Raw genomic sequence first — 18,991 nt, forward strand, 5'->3', positions numbered from 1 at the left:
GGACCACATCTACAACAGTGGCCTCACAAGGTTAGAATGGAGCTGAGAAATTCCTATCACCTAGTGATATCTTGATGATCCTGACCCTGTGTAGGCCTGCATCTTCGTTTTTAAGAAAAAAAGTTTAAAAGGTAAATAAATACATTTTCAAAATGGGAAAAATAAGCTCATAGAATAAGAATAGAAGAAAATTTTTTGTACAGCTGCAATGTATTTGTGTTTTAAGGTGTTATTATTACAAAAGAGTCAAAAAGTTTTAAAAAATGTAAAGTTTACATAGTAAAAAAGTTACAGTAAGCCAAGATTCACTTATTATTGAAGAAAGAACTTAAAAAATAAATTTAGTGTAGCCTAAATGTAGCGTTTATAAAGTCTGCGGTAGTGGACAGTAATATCCTAGGCCTTTTCATGCACTCACCCACAGCAGCTTCCAGCCCTGCAAGCTCCGTTCATAGTAGATGCTCTATACGGGTATAGCATTTTTATCTTTTATATTGTATTTTTACTGTGCCTTTTCTATGTTGAGAGACACAAATTCTTACCATTGTCTGCAGTATTCAGTACAGTTGTCTACAGTATTCAGTATAGTCACAGGCTGTACAAGGAGCAATAGGCTATACCGTACAACTTAGGTGTGTAGTAGGCTATACCATCTAAGTTTGTATAAGTACACTCCATGTTCACAAAATGAAATTGCCTAAAGACGCATTTCTCAGAATGTATCCCTGCCATTAAGGGACAGTAATAGAACTAAGCTAAGCCCAGAGCTTCCTGGAACAAAGACTATCTTTCCCTGCCTCCTTGTAGCAAAACGCATCAACAGTGGATGCATTTTTTCCTAGAAATCCAGAGTCCAGTACTTCCGAGGCGGCTTCTCCTCTCCCAACATCCCTGATCCGTCACTTCTTTACGGGACACTGCTAACTGCCTCCTCAAATCCATTCTCGCCTTCTTGACTTCTAAGAGAACCTAGATTTTGTTCAGGGAGGCAATGTGCCAAGCTAAGATGCCCACCTTCGCAGAGGTCATCGCAGGGGTGATCACATGACATGGTTCTGGCCAATGAGATGTAGGAGGAAATGGTCACATGACACAATTCTGGCCATTGAGCTATATAGGAGGACGTCAGCTGGCAAGTCCTGGGAAGGTTTTTGCTTTCCTGTTGCAGGTACCACCCCTTTTCTCAGCCTCCTGTTTCCTTCCTGCTTTGAGATTGCTGTGAGGTTACCCTGAGGCAGGAGGCGGAGCAGTAGTCTTAGACTCTGGGGCAACCCACAATAAAGGTGGAGCCGCACCTACCCTGTGTCTAGCTCCAGATGTCATACTACCTGAGGAAAGCAACCCCCTTGCTTAAGTTCAGGGTTTGTTCTGTGGAATTGAATATAATCCCACTAGATACAGTATTCTTTCCAAAGAAAAGCCTTGTCAACTAAAAATAAAATCCTAAGCCCCCCACCGACTGAAATAAACCTCTCTTGGCCAAAGGGACCCCAGAAAAACCTTAAACTGAGTTCCTGGCCATGACAAGATGGGAGGTCAACCACATCTCGTTATACCCCTCTCTTTTATGGTTTAGACACAACTGACCAGCATTAATGTTAAAATAGAGATCATAAGGCTGACAGAATAGACTCTTTGTGGCAATAAGATACCCAATTATAAACAGGACATAGGCCTATGTTCTAACTATATTATGTGAAAGGAAAATATCTTGGGACCCCCAGATCACTAAGTTAAAGGGAAAAGTCCAGCTGGGAACTGCTTAGGGTAAACCTGCTTCCCATTCTATTCAGAGTCACCCATTAGTTATTGGCTAGTATAAATGGAAGAGGCTAATCAGAGGCTAATCAGAAACTCAAAAGAATGCAATCATTTGTTTCTTCTCTACCTATGACCAGGAAGCCTCCTCCCTGCTTCAAGTTGTCCTGCCTTTCCAGACCGAACCAAAGTTCATCTTGCATGTGTTGATTGATGTTGTCTCATGTCTTCCTAAAAGGTATTGTAGCAGGACCAGATGCAGACAAAACTCCTCAGACACCGACTTAAAGAAGAAAGGAGTTTTGGCCAGGGGCATCGGCAAGACTCCTGTTTCAAGAGCCGAGCTCCCTGAGTGAGCAATTCCTGCCCCTTTTAAGGGCTTACAACTCTAAGGGAGTGCGCGTGAGAGCGTCGTGATCAATTTAGCAAGCAGGGCATAGGTGACTGGGGGCTGCATGCACTGGTAGTTAGATCAGAACAAAACAGGATAGGGATTTTCACAGTGCATTTCTATACAATGTCTGTAATCTATAGATAACATAACCAATTGGGTCAGGGGTCAGTCTTTAACTACCAGGCCCAGGGTGCGGCGCAGAGCTGTCTGCCTGTGGATTTAATTTCTGCATTTTAGTTTTTACTTCTTCTTTCTTTGGAGGCGGAAATTGGGCATAAGACAATATGAGGGGTGGTCACCTCCCTTAGTATAAAACCAAACTGTACTCTGACCCCCTAGGGCACATGTGGTGAGGACCTTCTGAGTCTGTGTCATGGGCACGCATCCTCAATCTTGGCAAAATAAGCTTTCTAAATTAACTGAGACCTGTCTCAGATTTTTGGGGTTCACAATTATAAGGGTTTTCTTTTTCTGTAGCAGCTAAACAAGCACTGACCTTGAGATAAGCAATATTAAAACAATTTGCAGCTCCCTCAGATGCTAATTGACCCTGAGCTCCTGTCCCATCAGCCATAAAACCACAACTTTGACTGGACAAGAGGCTGATTTCAGTAACTTTCTCTTGATAAGACCACTGACCATGGACTGGTTCTGGCTGGTTTACAGAAGTCATGCTCTTTTTTGTATCCTGAAAAGACATTTTGATGTGTGTGTCCGAACTGTAATACATTTAAGTGTTAAGTCTCCACTCCAGAGTGAACATATGTTGTATGTATGTTTGTTCAGTATGCATGCATCGGGACTACCATGAATATTCATAGCTCCTCCTGTAACCTGTTGAATATGTATGTGTAGCCAACTCTTTCAGCATAAAGCTCCTACCCTAATCCCTCCTTCAACGTGCCTGTCTCTGGTCTTGGCAGGAGGCATGCTTCCCAGCCTGCACGATGGTCACCTTGAAGGCTGTAATCCTTAAAAAAAAAAAAAAAAGAGTCTACTCCTTTTCTAAATTTATAAATCGTGTGATTTTTTTTCAGTTAACAACCTTAAAAGTCAATCTAGCCAACCTTACTTAATACAGGGCATTATAGCAGGAAAAGGGTGTGTTTCCGTATAAGACAACTCAAGCTCGAGTTTCAGACCTTCTGTTTATACTAGCCAATGACTAATGGGCAAGTTTGTGGAATTAAGGTATGTATTCTAAAATTAGACGTTGTAGAAACAAGAAATAACGCCTGGCATTTGGCAAGTGATTAATAAAGAATCATTGAGATAATTCTTATCTACCAGTTTCTAGCCTCCACCAAATTGTTCCCTGACCTATTTGTAGGTTCTGAATCACATATTCATGTCCTGGTTTCACCTCTTAGCCAAATCTTTTTGCCTATTCAGATCTTAGATGCTTCGTCACAGCAAACTCAATCTAAAAGTTTCGTTAAAAACCACTATTTGACTCGCATCTTGTTTCTGCGTTTCCTAAACTATATCTGCTCTATCAAAAATGTTTCAAAGGAAAAGAATAGAAGTACATACTTCGTTATGTCTAGTAATGAATTATTACTGGTACGCTAGTTTCAGAGGTATAGGTGCGTATTTCTATTTGGCTCATAACTCTTGTTTTTTTGTTTTGTTTTGGTTTGATTTGGGTTTTTTTTTTAGATGAAGTCTCGTGTTGTCACCCAGGATGGAGTACTAGTGGCATGATCTTGGCTCACTGCAACCTCTGCTTCCCGGGTTCAAGCGATTCTCCTGCCTCAGCCTCCCAATAAGCTGGGATTACAGGCGCCCGCCGCCATGCCCGGCTAATTTTTTTGTATTTTTAGTAAAGATGGGGTTTCGCCATGTTGGCCAGGCTGGTCTTGAACTCCTCACCTCAGGTGATCCACCTGCCTCAGGTATGAGCTGCTGCGCCTGGCCCCTCATAGTTCTTTTTGAAATAAGAAACTTTAATGTCAATGCTTCTAGGTTTGTATTTTTAATTGCCAAACAAGATATTTTAATGGTCCAGAAACATGCTTTTGTTGAAGTTGAGTAACATTAAAAATTAATATTATTCACTTGGCTTTTTAATTTAAAAGTTAATCCATGCTTTCAATCACTACAGAAGCTTTTAAGTAATAAAAAAATGGATGTATCACAATATATTTAACTTGTCTTCTATTATTGGATATTTAGGTTATGTCTAGCTTATCTCAATTATAAACAACATCTCTTGAACATGTTTGTCTCTGCACTTTTGCCTCTTCATGTAATCTAGCCACTTATCCCCACTCCACTGTTTTCCCCCTGGGTCCAAGTCACCATCCATCTCTTGACTGGATAACTGGATTAGCCTCCTAAATGCCTTCTGTGTTCGCCTTGCCCTTCTTCAACCCATTTGCAAATGCAGCACATTTTAATATGTTAATATTTCTCTCTTTTCTCTCTGCTTAAAGCCTTTCAATGTGACTGGGCTCAGTAGCTCAAACTTGTAATCTCAGCACTTTGGGAGGCTGAGGAGGGTGGATCACTTGAGCCCAGGAGTTCAAGAAGAGCAACATGGCGAAACCTTGTCTCTACAAAAAATACAAAAATTAGCCGGGCAAAGTGGTACATGCCTGTAGACTCAGCTACTTGGGAAGCTGAGGTGGGAGGATTGCTTGAACCCAGGAGGTTGAGGCTGCAGTGAGCCATGAGTGTGTTACTGCACTCCAGCCTGGGTGACAGAATGAGACTGTCTCAAACAACAATAGCATTAAAAATTAATGGCTTCCCACTCATTCAAAGTTAAAAACCAAAGTCCTTATAATGGCCAGCAAAGCTACACCGTCTACCCCCAGTGCTATTATTCTCTGAACCATCTCCTTCCATACTCCAATCTTCACTCTTCTCCAGCCACACTAGTTTCCTTGGCAATTGTTCTAATATGTTCAGTAGGCTTTTGCCTTAGGGCCTTTGCACTTGCTGTTTCTTCTTTTTGGAATTCTCTTCTTTCAAATATGATGTTACTTAATCCCCAACCTCCATGAGTCTTCCCTGACCACTGATCTCAAATTAAAAAGTGCCTCATACCTCCTAGATCCCTTCCTTGCTTTCTCCTTGCAAATAGCACTTCTCATCTTCTCACATACTGTCTCTTATGTTTTACTTTCCTCACTGTCTGTCTGCCCTCCACTCTTCCATACAGAATGTAAGCCTCATGAAGGCAGGAATTTTTGCTTGTTTTGCTTATTGCAGGGTGTCCAGCCTGTAGCACAGTGTTTAATACATACTTGTTGAACAGATTAAAATGACTTTAAATATGTAAGATAATTTCCTTTAGAAGCAGAATTTCTGGGTCACCGAGATTCATGTTTAGTATTTTAATTGATAGAAATTGCCCTTTCAAAGGTTGGGACAACATTCCTACCAACTGTGTATAAGCATCCATACACTTAATACTTTGACCACATACATCTTTCTTAATTTTTTTTTTAAAGATGGGATCTCACTGTATTGGCCAGGCTGGTCTCAAACTCCTAGCCTCAAGCAATTCTCCCGCCTCAGCGTCCGTAAATGCTGGGCTTACAGGCATGAACCACTGTGCTTGGCCTCTTTCTTAAATTTCATTTGAATGGTTTATCAGTCAGAGTCTTAATGACAAACAACAGAATCCACAGAAAAACAGAATCTGCAGAAAAATTCTTTTTAACAAGGAAGCTCACAGAATCTCTGGAAGAAAGAGAAAGCCAGGCTTGCCTCTGCAGAGGGGAGCAATGTTGAGCCATGCTTTGGTGGTTGCTTCAGTGAAGGCCCCACTGTTAGTGACTGTTGGCCCAAAGGCCTGGCATGCCCTCCTAGACTACCTGACTGTGTTTACATTGACAATGTTGACCGTGCAACTCATTCTGCTCTTCAGTTTATAATTCTTGCTATGGTTTACCTCAGTTTTGTCAGGGGAGTTCAAACCAGAGCAACTCCATCTTGAATAGGGGCTGGGTAAAATGAGGCTGAGACCACTGGGCTGCATTCCCACAAGATCAGGCATTCATAGTCACAGGATGAGACAGGAAGTCACAAGATACAAGTCATAACAACCTGTATCTCAACCGGATAACAGGATGCGGTAAAGAAGATGGCCAAAACCCACCAAAACCAAGATGGTGATGAAAGCGACATCTGATCATCCCCACTGCTCATTATACATAAATTATAATACATTTGCCTGCTAAAAGACACTCCCAACAGTGCCATGACAGTTTACAAATGCCATGGCAATGTCCAGAAGCTACCCAATATGGTCTGAAAGGGGGAGGGACCCTCAGTTTCGGGAATTGCCTGCCCCTTTCCTGGAAAGCTGGTAAATAATCCACCACTTGTTCAGCATATAGTCAAGAGATAACCATAAAAATAGCCAACCAGCGGCCCTCAGGGCTGCTCTGTCTATGGAATAGCCATTGTTTTGTTTCTTTACTTCTCCAGTAAACTTGCTTTCTCTTTACTCTGTGGACTAACCCCAAATTCTTTCTTCATGAGATCCAGGAACCCTTTAGGAGTCTGGATCAGGACCCCTTTCCAGTAACCTCTTGATATTTAAATGGAGTCAGTAATCACTAACAATCCATTTAAGCAAAATCTTTTCCATCCTTGAATTCTTTATCTTGAACTGTCTCTTGATTGTCTAGATTTTGCAAGTAACTTTTCCAAAAAGGGTTGATCAGTGCCATATTTCCTGAGTACTCTTTTTCTCATATCTATCTATATTATATATTATTCTATTATAATCTAATATATTGTTCTTCCATATTATGGATAACCACTCTCTTTTCCTTTATCTCTGCCCTCTATGTTTTCTTAACCCTGTCTTCCATGTCATGGATTCTTTTTCAGCATATCTATGCTGCTTACTGCTTCTATTGTGATTTTCATTTCCAAAATAACTTTAATGTTATGTATCATTTTTTTTTCCTTACTGAAGCCAGTTACCTATCATCTTCCTCTCTGATCTCTCATATTTCCTCCTGAAGTTCTTTGGCAAAGAATATACATATATTTTTTTGAGACAGGGTCTTGCTCTATTGCCTAGCCTGGAGTGCAGGGACGTGATCTCGGCTCACTGCAACCTCCACCTCCCAGGTTCAAGCTATTCTCCTGCCTTAGCCTCCTGAGTAGCTGAGATTACAGGCATGTGCCACCACACTCAGATGATTTTTTTGTGTGTTTTTAGTAGAGACAGGGTTTCACCATGTTGGCCAGGCTGGTTTTGAACTCCTGACCTCAAGTGATCCACCCTCCTCAGCCGCCCAAGGTGTTGGGGTTACAGCGTGAGCCACCGCTCATAGCCCCTTTGGCAAAGATTTTATAGGTTCCTTTTAAATTGAGAGTGAAATCTTTTTCTTAAATATTCTTCTGTATCTGTCACTTTTTAAAATTGTACTATGCATACAACTTAAATTGCATTTTTTTTCTGTGTTTAACTCGTATCTACATGCAAACAATTGTATCTGGTTCTTTTGCTCTTTTGTTGAAAAACAGTTTGGAGAGGGTTAGTTTATTGAGCTGGAGTAGCTGACAACTTCAAAATGAAAATGTTGCCTTAGAACACTCTCCCCAAGTTATGTTGTCTTTTTTATTTTTAGTGGGACAATTTCTTTCCAGTTGAGCAAGCTGCCCAGGTAGGATGTTGTTGTGGACAACTATAAAGATTCCTAGATAATAGGCCAGGTGCGGTGGCTCTCGCCTGTAATCCCAGCACTTTGGGAGGCCAAGGCAGGTGGATAGCTTGAGGTCAGGAGTTTGAGACCAGCTTGGCCAACATGGTGAAACCCTGTTTCTACTAAAAATACAAAAATTGGCTGGGCGTGGTGGCTCACGCCTGTAATCCTAGCACTTTGGGAGGCCAAGGCAGGTGGATCACAAGATCAGGAGATCAAGACCATTCTGGCTAACACGGTGAAACACCATCTCTGCTAAAAATACAAAAAATGAGCCAGGCGTCATGGCTCATGTCTGTAATCCCAGCCACTTGGGAGGCTGAGGCAGGAGAATCGCTTGAACCTAGGAGGCAGAGGTTGCAGTGAGCCAAGATCGCGCCATTGTACTCAGGCCTGTGCAACAGGAGTGAAACTCTGTCGCAAAAAAAAAAAAAAAAAAAGTCCTAGGTGAGAGATGTTTTGTCTAGGGATTTTATGTTTAACTCTGCTTAATGGGCTGGTCAGCACCAGCAAAGCCAGTTTTGATTTCTTCTCTCTTCTTATTCCTGTCTCCAAGCACCTTTGTTAAGTTAGAATCCAGAGCACAGAGAAAAATTACTGATGAATTCAATTGTATCATCAGCCCCACCTTCCTCATCCTTAGTTTTCATTTTCCTGTCGGTCTCCCCACAATTCTGTTGCTGATGGGTTTGTTTTGTTTTTGTTTTGAATAGTGATCATTTATGAAAGGTTAACATGGGCCAGGCATGGTTCTAACATGTTTTACATGTATTTCTCATTCAGTCCTGAAAACTATCCCAGAATTTATGATGCTCATTTTTATAGATGAGGAACCTGAGGCACAGAGAAACTGAATAACTTGCTCAAGTCACACAGCTTGTAAATAGCAGAACCAGGTATTGAGTGTCTAGAGCCACTGTGTCTAGAGTTTACAACTTATTGTAACCTCCCAGGAAGTGCTAACATACTTTCTACTCACTATAACCTTGCTCAAGATCTGGAAAGCCACATTTCATCATAGTCTGGGGTTTGGAGGTTGCATTAATAGGTATTTCCTTTTTTGTAGAAGCACTTGTCTAACTTTTTTTTTTTTTTTTGAGACGGAGTCTCGCTCTGTCGTCCATGCCGAAGTGTACTGGTGCGATCTCGGCTCACTGCAACCTCCACCTCCCGGGTTCAAGCAATTCTCCTGCCTCAGCCTCCTGACTAACTTTTTAATTATTGTTGGTCTTCTTTTGTTGGAGATTTCATGGAGAAGCCCAGTATGTATGCACTGTACTTCAACTTTTGCCAGAAACCTTTAGTAGCATTATTTTCGGGGAAATTGCAAAATAGCTGTTTACTCCTGTCGATGGAAAGAGTCAAACTCTGTAAAATATTCTAAGAGATTTATTCTGAGCCAAATATGAGTGGCCGGGGCCTGCGACACAGGTCTCAGGAGGTCCTGAGAACATGTGCTTAAGGTGGTGGGGGTACAGCCTGGTTTTATATATTTTAGGGAAGTATGAGACATCAATAGAATACATTTAAGAAACACATTGGTTTGGTTTGGAAAATTGGGACAATTCAAAGCGGCGGGGCTTCCAGGCTGTAGGTAAATTGAAACATTTTCTGGTTGACAGTTGGTTGAGTTTATCTGAAGACCTGGGATCAATAGAAAAGAAATGCTTAGGTTAAGATAAAGGGTTGTGGAGACCGACTTAGCAGACTACAGAGAGAGCAGGTTGTAAACTGTTTCATATTGGACCTAAAAGGGTACCTGGCTCTTAGTTGATTATCTCCTGGATCGGGAAAAAAAGGAAGGAAAACAAAGGAGAAAGGGGATTCTCTACAGAATGTGGATTTTTCCCATAAGGGACGGCTTTTCAGGGCCATTTCAAGATATGGCAGAGAAACATGTTTTGGGGTAAAATATTTTGATTTTCTTCCTTGTTATGCCAGAGTCAGATTGGAAAGTAAGTCACAATATACAGGGTTAAATAAACCCCATCTGATGAGAATTTATGGTTTGTAGGGCAGGACTCCCCAAGCCCCTTAGATAGGAATTTGGACGAGAGAAAAATCAGTTTAGTCCTCTCTCTCTTATCCTAGGCGCTTTAGGGCTGTTCTGTTCCATATGGTAGCCACTAATCACAAACTAGTGTATTTAACTTATATCACATATGGCTACTAAGCCCTTAAAATATTAAGCCCGTCCAGACTGTAATATGCTGTAACTGCAAAATGTACACTGCATTTCAAAGACTTATTACATAAGAAAGAATATAAAATATCTCAATAATAATTTTTATGTTGATAGTACTGGAATAATATTTTTAATATATTAGGTTTAATAAAATGTACTGTTACAGTTAATTTCACTTGTTTCTTCTTTTCTTTTTCTTTTTTTTTTTTTTTTTGAGACAGAGTCTTGCTCTGTCACCCAGGCTGGAGTGCAGTGGCGCGATCTCGGCTCACTGCAAGCTCCGCCTCCTGGGTTTACGCCATTCTCCTGCCTCAGCCTCCCGAGTAGCTGGGACTACAGGCGCCCGCCACCTCACCCGGCTAGTTTTTTGTGTTTTTAGTAGAGACGGGGTTTCACCGTGTTAGCCAAGATGGTCTCTACCTCCTGACCTCGTGATTCGCCCGCCTCGGCCTCCCAAAAGTGCTGGGATTACAGGCTTGAGCCACCTCGCCCGGCATTCTTCTTACTTTTCTTTCTTTCTTTCTTTCTTTCTTTTTTGAGACGGAGTCTCGCTCTGTCACCCAGGCTGGAGTGCTGTGGCCAGATCTCAGCTCACTGCAAGCTCCGCCTCCCGGGTTTACGCCATTCTCCTGCCTCAGCCTCAGGGGTAGCTGGGACTACAGGCGCCGCCACCTCGCCCGGCTAGTTTTTTGTCGTTCTTAGTAGAAACGGGGTTTCACCATGTTAGCCAGGATGGTGTCGATCTCCTGATCTCGTGATCCGCTCGTCTCGGCCTCCCAAAGTGCTGGGATTACAGGCTTGAGCCACCGCGCCCAGCTCTTCTTACTTTACAAATGTGGTGACTAGAAAAGGTAAAATTACATATCTGGTTCACATTAAACAATGCTGCTCTAGGGTTTCTTTTTCATCCAGCAATGGCTTAGTTAAGACAGAAGAGGCAATATGGATCCACAAAAAAGTATGTGTGAAGCAGGGTGAAGAGTACATGGGGGTTGATTATACTACATGGTCTATTTTTGCATATGATGGAAATTTCCCTTAATTAAAAGTTAAAAACAAACTCCCAAATATGCATAATTAATACAGAATTTTTTTGTCATGGTTTAAGTTCCAAGCATGTAACTCATCTGAACAATTTATCTGTTTTAAAATATAACGAATTTCCTCTTGGCTAGATCCCATCTGTAGGAGGTAAGCCAACAAGGTGTACTGCACAAGAAGAAAACAATGCAGAGCTTTCAGTTTGGCCAAGAAGACAGACTAGGTTCAAGGTAGGCACACCTTGAGAATTTCTAGCTTATTTCTCTCTATAGGAAATATTTGGTACAAAGTCCAAATTCAATGGGTAGTGCCTTGGGCCCATAGGAACCTAACCTTATCAGTAACAGGTTTCACAACATCTGCTGTTTTCCTATGAAAGTGTACACACATAACTGTGAAACCAGGTCATGAAGTGGGAAGCACTGATTAATTAAAAAGTGTCCTTTGTTTTATTTTTTTCTTGCAGCAGTACTTGAAGATTTCTTGTTAACCCCAGCATAGAGGGTAAGAGTATACCCTCGGGGTCAGACTCCCCGGTTTAAACTCCTGGGTAACTTAGAAAGTGTTGCCTATATTTTCAACGTGTTGGTAGATTTTTTCCATCTGTGAAATAGGAAGCATAAGGTAAGTCTCAAAGGGTGTTGTAAGAATTCAATGAAATCATATGTGAAAAATGCTTTCACCATACTTGGCCGAAAAGAAGGACCCAGTAAATGTTAGCTGTTGTTTTATGGCAAATTTTTGCTTATTTCTAGTTGTTTGACACTTTATAGATTTCCTAGCTAATGAAATATTCTGCCTTCTACATATAGTATGAGAAATGATCAATTTTCGAATCATTAAATGGCTGTCTTTATTTCTAGACGCAACTCCTGAGGGCAGCATCTGTATAGTTAAATAAAAATTACAGGGGGCTATTGTTTTGGACTAAGTTTCTGCACTAGGCTCCAACAGACCAGACTAAAAATCAGAATGGAGTTACCTTTGATAAAGTTCCACATCACCAAATCCAAACTAGGTTGTTGTCTGGCCTTCTGAGAAATCAGGAGAGAGAGATAACAGCCAGTTTCTCATACAGGCCTGGTTAAATCTCTGCTTTAACCTTTGTACAACAGAAGTAGCCTGAAGTAACCTAATATTAACTAATCAGTTATTTTTCTAATTATTCTGTCTTCCTGCCCCACCTTACAAGAAAAGTGACTTTGAAAGGATCAATGCAATTTTCATTCTTTGCTTGTGCTTTCTTCCACCCTTCTTTGTCTATAAAGCCAACCTCATCTGCTCAGCTCATCGGAACACTTACTCTGTTTTATGGAATGGAGTGTTGCCCAATTACAGAATCTCACATAAAGTCAATTGAGATATTTAAACTAAGTTTGTTGTAATTTTTGTCATTTGACAGTTATTTATCTGTGAACCTTCAGTGTCTAGCATAATATGCAGCTCAGAATCTTTTTAAAAAGTCATGTTGACTGTAACAAAATACACCTAAAATTAAAGGCCTGGGCATTGTTCTTGCGGTTATAAAAGGTTTAAGACACTGGTCTCAGTATGTAAGCAATTTATAATGTGAAATGCATGTGGCTTTTGTATTTACCTTTCTTGGGGACATCATTCAACAAATATTTATTAGGTGCCTCCTATAAAGAAGGTGTGGAGCTGTGTACTGGGTGCCTCAGCGGGGTACAAAACAGACATGGTTCCTATGCCATAAAGCTCATTTTTAACAGGGACGGCAGCTTTACATGACTAACTACAAAATTATGTATTAATAATTTCAGGAGAAGCAGAAGGTGCCAAGAGAGCAAGCAAGGGGACATCTAGCCTGAGCCGGGGGCCTCTTGAGAAGGTGATTTTCAGAGGGATAGCAGAGACACGAGCAGCTAAAGTCCAGCAAACAGGGTGAAAGAAGATAACAGGCTTTCTGGACTTTGAAAGCAGCCTGAAGGCCGCAGGAACAGAAAGAAGCAACATGAATGGTGAAGGAACTGAGGGAAGGCTGGCTTGCCTGGGTCTAGGTCTGGGGAATAGCAAGCTAGAATCTGTAGTTGGAGAAGTCAGCAGAGATCAAGGACCTGGCAAGCCATGTGAAGGATTTTGAATTTTATTCTGAATCCATGAAAAGACTCCCCTTCCAAAAGCGGTGGCTTCTGGAATTTGCTTCCAATAATCCAAGAACACTGGAGAGAGTGGGTGGGGTATATGTGAAGCAAAATTGGTCATTCATCAACAATTGAATGAAGCTGGGTGATGTGTACATGGATATTCATTATATTCTCAATTTTTGTGAAGGTTTTAAATTTTTCATCATTAAAAAAAGGAAAAAAATCCCTCCACCTACAGTGAAGAGAAAGGACTGTAGAAGGGCGAGAACCAACTATGAGGGGCCAGCCTTTGCTGTAGGCCAGGTGAGAGAGAAGATGAAGTTTTGAACTAAGGTGGTAGCAGCAGGATCTAAGGGAAGTGAGTAGATTCTAGTGATGCTGGGAGCTTGAATAGATAGAACTTGGTGATTAGATGTGAGGGACAGGAAGTGGGAGATGAAGCTCTCGTGTGAACAAGTGATGTGCCAAGGGGTGGATTTTGGTATAGCCTTTTTTTTTTTTTTTTTTTAGAGACAGTGTCTTGCTCTGTTGCCCAGGCTGGAGTGCAGTGGCACAATCTCAGCTCACTACAGCCTCCATCTCCTGGGTTCAAGTGATTCATTCTCCTGCCTCAGCCTCCTGAATAGTTGGGATTACAGGTGTGCACCATGCCCGGCTAATTTTTGTATTTTTAGTAGAGGTGGGTTTCACTATGTTGGCCAGGCTGGTCTTGAACTCCTCACCTCAGGTGATCCATCTGCTTTGGCCTCCCAATGTGCTGGGATTACAGGCGTGAGCCACCGCGCCCAGCTGAGCCTGGTATAGTCTTAACATTTCCTCCCACTAACTCCATCTATCTACCATCTAAGGTTTAATTTAATTCAGCAAACATTTTTGGATTCTTACTGTGTGCTAAGCACTGTTTGGGAGATGTGGGGGGGCGGAAAAGAGAACATGCAATTATAAATACACTAAGCTCTCATTAGTTGTCTGTGATGGGAGGGGCATTTTATATACATTACCCATAACCCTCACAGCATCCATGCAAAGTAGATATTATTTTATATTTTATAGATGAGGAAACGAGTTTGGGGAGGTTATGGAACCTGCCTGAGGACTGAGATGGAAATCAAGTCCAATTTTTGGCTCTAATGCTTGTAGTCTTTCCCCTACACAAGTTCTGAAAATGCAGATAAAGAAGTTTCAAAGAAAATTCTATCCATTTCAGTTGTTTTTCTCAGATTCGTACTGAGGCTGAAAACCATAGTTTCATGATCCCAAGCTAATGCTAATATGCTACCTGGAAGTTAATACATGAAAATCTGAGATGGGTCAGGCCAATTCACCATTTCCATCATAAAGAGCCACATTATCTCTTAATCAAGTTAAACTATCTTTCCCCATATGGTATGTTTAATCCTTTAAGTCCAATTACTAGAATGAAGTTTGAGAGTTTCATGTGTTCTCTGAGGACAGGACTATTATTGTTCCAAGGCTAGCCACAGGCAAGATATCTAGCGCTTTCTCTTCCCTGCTGTGATTCAAGTGGTTGTAGAAGAGAACTGCTTTGTCAAATATTTATATTCCTGCACTTATTTATTTTTAAAATATAGGCAAATATTGAGACAGTAAAATATATTCAAATGATAAGTTTATGTCAATTACACAGGTAAAATGTAGTGACCTAAGATAAAATGTAGTGACGAAATTTTCCTCCTTAACCTTTTAAATTTTTAATTTTATTTTTTATTTACTTATATTTTTTTTGAGATGGAGTCTCACTCTGTTGCCCAGGTTGGGGTGCAGTGGTGCAATCTTGGCTCACTGCAAACTCCACCTCCCAGGTTCAGGTGATTCTCGTGCCTCGGCCTACCAAGTAGCTGGCACTACAGGCATGGGCCACCATGCCCGGCTTATTTTTGTATCTTTAGTAGAGACAGGGTTTCACCCTGTTGGTCAGGCTGGTCTTGAACTCCTGACCTCGGGTGATCCACCTGCCTCGGCCTCCCAAAGTGTTGGGATTACAGGTGTGAGCCACCGTGCTCAGCCAACTTTTTTTTATTATGGAAAATTTTAAACATGCAAAGAAAAAAAAAAAAAAACGAACTAGAATAGTATAATAAACCCCTGTGTTCCATTACCCAGCTTCAACAATTATTAACTCATGGTCAGCCTTGTTTCATCAATACCCCACCCACTTCCTCCTACACATTTTGTTCTGAAGCAAATCCCTGACATCATATCATTTCATCCGTAAATATTTCAGTATGTGCTTCTAAAAGATAAGACTCTTTAGGGACCAAGTGTTTTGTCAAGCATTTCCTGAAACTGATCTGTGGGAAATTTGCCAAAAAAAAAAGTGGCTCAAATGTTTTGCAGAAAGCTGCACTTCCTGCAGGGGTGGGGAGTGAGGTTGGAGGTGATGGTCAAGTCCACCAGTGACAGCCTTTTAGTGAGGGTATGACTGGTCTTCACAGCGTCAGTACCCACTTAGAGAAAGTCAGTCCTATCCATACTTTGGACTTCAAATCCTGGACCACGCTCTTTGTTGTTAGCTTTCTCCCACCTTTTGTACCTGCAGTATTTGCAATGTCCTTTCCCAAAGGTTAGCTCATTTTAATTAAGACCAGTAATGGGGCCATCAAGGAAATGTACTGACTGTAAATACCTTGAGGGTAGAGTCTGGATACAGAACTGTATCCCTATAGTACCTGCATAGCACTTAGCCCAAGTAGGTGCCAGATGAGGTTGTCCAATAAAGGAAGGCAGGAAAGAAGGAAGGTATAACTAATTGAAAGAATGCCAGAGTTTTAGAAATGGTTAAATGTGACAATAAGTAAAACAGCAAGAAAAATAAAATCTATGAAGAGGCAGAGAGGCCAAATAATGCTTCCCCTCCCAAAGATGTATGCTTTTGAATACCCAGAACCTATGAATATGTTACCTTACCTGGCAAAAGGATTTGTGCAGATGTAAAAAAGTGAAGAATCTTGAGATGGGGAGATATCCTGGATTATCCAGATGGGGTCACTGTAATGGCAGGTTGTGAAAGAGAGAGGCAGGAGAGTCTGAGGAGATGTGAAGATGGAAGCAGAAGCTGGATTGACGCTTGTACTGGTTTTGAAGATGGAGGAAGGGGGCCATGAGCCAGAGGAGGCGGCAGCCTCTAGCATCTGGAAAAGAAAAGGAAACAGATTCTCCACTAGAGCCTCCAGAAATAGACCTGACTGACACCTTGATTTTAGCCCTGTGAGATGTATTTTAGCCTTCTGACCTCCAGAACTATAAGATGATAAATTCGTGTTGTTTTAAGCCACAAGTAGAAATTTGTCACAGCAGCCATAGGAAACTGATCTAGAGAATTTAGATAATCTTGCCTTAGTTTTTTTTTGCGAGATATATGATGAAGTCATTACAAACCAAGGCATAGCAGACTCTATGGGAAGTGGCCAGGTGCAGTGGCTCATGCCTGTAATCCCAGCACTTTGAGAGACCAAGGCGGGCAGATCGCCTGAGGTTAGGAGCTCGAGACCAGTCTGGCCAACATAGTGAAACCCTGTCTCTACTGAAAATACAAATATTAACTGGGCATGGTGATAGGTGCCTGTGATCCTAGTTACTCAGGAGCCTGAGGCAGGAGAATTGCTTGAACCCAGGAGACAGAGGTTGAGGTGAGCCGAGATCGTGCCACTGCACTCCAGCCTAGGCAACAGAGTGAGACTCTTGTCTTTTTTTTTTTTTGAGGTAGAGTTTCGCTCTTGTGGCCCAGGCTGGAGTGCAATGGCGCGATCTCGGCTCACCACAACCTCCGCCTCCCGGGTTCAAGTAATTCTCCTTCCTCAGCCTCTCAAGTAGCTGGGATCACAGGCATGTGCCACAATGCCCGGCTAATTTTGTATTTTTAGTAGAGACAGGGTTTCTCCATGTTCGTTAGGCTGGTCTTGAACTCCCAGCCTCAGGTAATCTGCCAGCCTCGGCCTTCCAAAGTGCTGGGATTACAGGCATGAGCCACACCCGGCCCGAAACTCCATCTCAAAAAAAAAAAAAAAAAAAAAAAAAGCAGACTCTATATGAGTTTAGAATACATTCCTAAGGCAATCCTGTTGTCTCTATACTTGACACTGAACTATATCAAGACATATGATACTGTGGCACGTGACAGAACTATCAAGGGATTGGGAGGTGTTGGTGTAGTTTAATTCAGAGATTCAATTCAGATGATGCCCCAGAACTTGGCTTCTCTCAGTCTCTCTTCTCTGTCCTTCTTCATGTTGGCTTCATTCTCAGGCTTCATGTGGCGGTAGCCTATCTGGACTTACAGCTTCCACACAGGTTCTGGAATTTACTATGATTAGACTCATTTGGGAATGAATTAAATAAGGAGTGACATTTGAGCTGGAACTTAAAGGAAGAATGAGATTTGTGAATGGTCGCCCAGAAATAGCCTAGGCAAAGCCATAAGGATATGTGAGAGCTTGGAATGTTTGGGGAAGTCCAAAATTCTAACTCATCAGAGGTATGTGTAGTGGGCATTGGAGGAGGTGTATAGTGAAGTGGCCAATATTTATCCAGAATTTTAGATGGCATCCCTACCCAACCTACATAATTTTGGCAAACATCATTCCTTCTACTCTACCTACTTATGCTAAGGAATGACGTAGATTGCCAGAAAACAACTACTAGAAGCTAGATGAGAGACATGGAACAGTTCCTTCCCTCCCAGCCCTCGGAAGAAACCAACTCTACTGATGTCTCAATCTCACACTTCCAACTTCCAGAACTGTGAGACAATACCTTTCTGTGGTGTACGCCACCTAGTCTGTTTTACTTTATTACAGCAGTCTTAGCAAACTAGTATGGAAGGGAGAGCACGGATAAAGGATGTGTTATCAATCAAGTCACCAGTGTGAGCAAATAGATCCTAATCCCCCTGGAGAACTCTGGCAGATGGTGTAGAATGTACGACTCAAAATTATCCTGCCAGACAGACCCCAACAGTAATGGGTAAAGATTTGAATAGATATTTTTCCCAAGAAGATATACAAATGGCCAGTAAGTACAAGAAAAGATGCTCAACATCATTCATCATTAGGGAAACGCAAATCAAAAGCACAATGAGATATATCACACCCACTAGGATAACCACAATTAAAAAGACAATAATAACAAATGTTAGTGAGAATGTGAAGGAATTAGAACTCTCATTCATTGCTGGTATGAATGAAAACTGGCACAGCTGTCTAGGAAAACAGTTTTCCAGTTCTTAAAAGGTTAAACATAGAGTTATCCTATGACCCAGAAACTCCACTCCCAGTTATTATATACCCAAGACAGTTGAAAAAAATGTTCACACAAAACTAGTACATGAATATTCACAGCAGCATATTCAGAATAGCCAAAAGTGGAAAAAATCCAAGTGTCCATCAGCCGATAAGTGGTTAAACAAAATGTGGTATATCCATGCAATGAAATAGATTTCATATATAAAAAGAAATAGATTATTGATACATGATACAACATGAATGAATCTTGAAAACATTATATTAAGTGACAGAAGCCAGTCATAAAAGCCCACATATTATATGACTCCATACAATATGTTTTATATAAAATTTCCAGAATAAGCAAATCCATAGAGACAGAAAACAGATTAGCATTTGCTAGGGGCTAGTGGGAGGGTGGAATGGGGAATTACTGCTAATAAGCACAGAATTTTTTGTTTGGAGTGATGAAAATGAACTGAAATTAAACAGTGGTGATGGTTGCACAACTATTTTTAGTTAATATACTAAAACCCATTGAATTGTACACCTAAAAATGTGAGCTTTATGGTATGTGAATTATATCTTAATAAAAA

General features: G+C 41.2%; 1 long non-coding RNA gene across 1 annotated transcript; it reads left to right on the forward strand.

Annotated features, from left to right (window-relative positions):
* Window positions 1-8,990: 8,990 nt before the first annotated feature.
* Window positions 8,991-13,622, forward strand: LOC115897015. The gene is made up of 3 exons (XR_004056980.1): window positions 8,991-9,086; window positions 11,185-11,280; window positions 12,832-13,622. It is a non-coding gene; the product is annotated as an uncharacterized LOC115897015 (long non-coding RNA).
* Window positions 13,623-18,991: the final 5,369 nt, after the last annotated feature.

Source organism: Rhinopithecus roxellana, chromosome 1 (assembly GCF_007565055.1).
Source record: "Rhinopithecus roxellana isolate Shanxi Qingling chromosome 1, ASM756505v1, whole genome shotgun sequence".
Taxonomy (NCBI): domain Eukaryota; kingdom Metazoa; phylum Chordata; class Mammalia; order Primates; family Cercopithecidae; genus Rhinopithecus; species Rhinopithecus roxellana.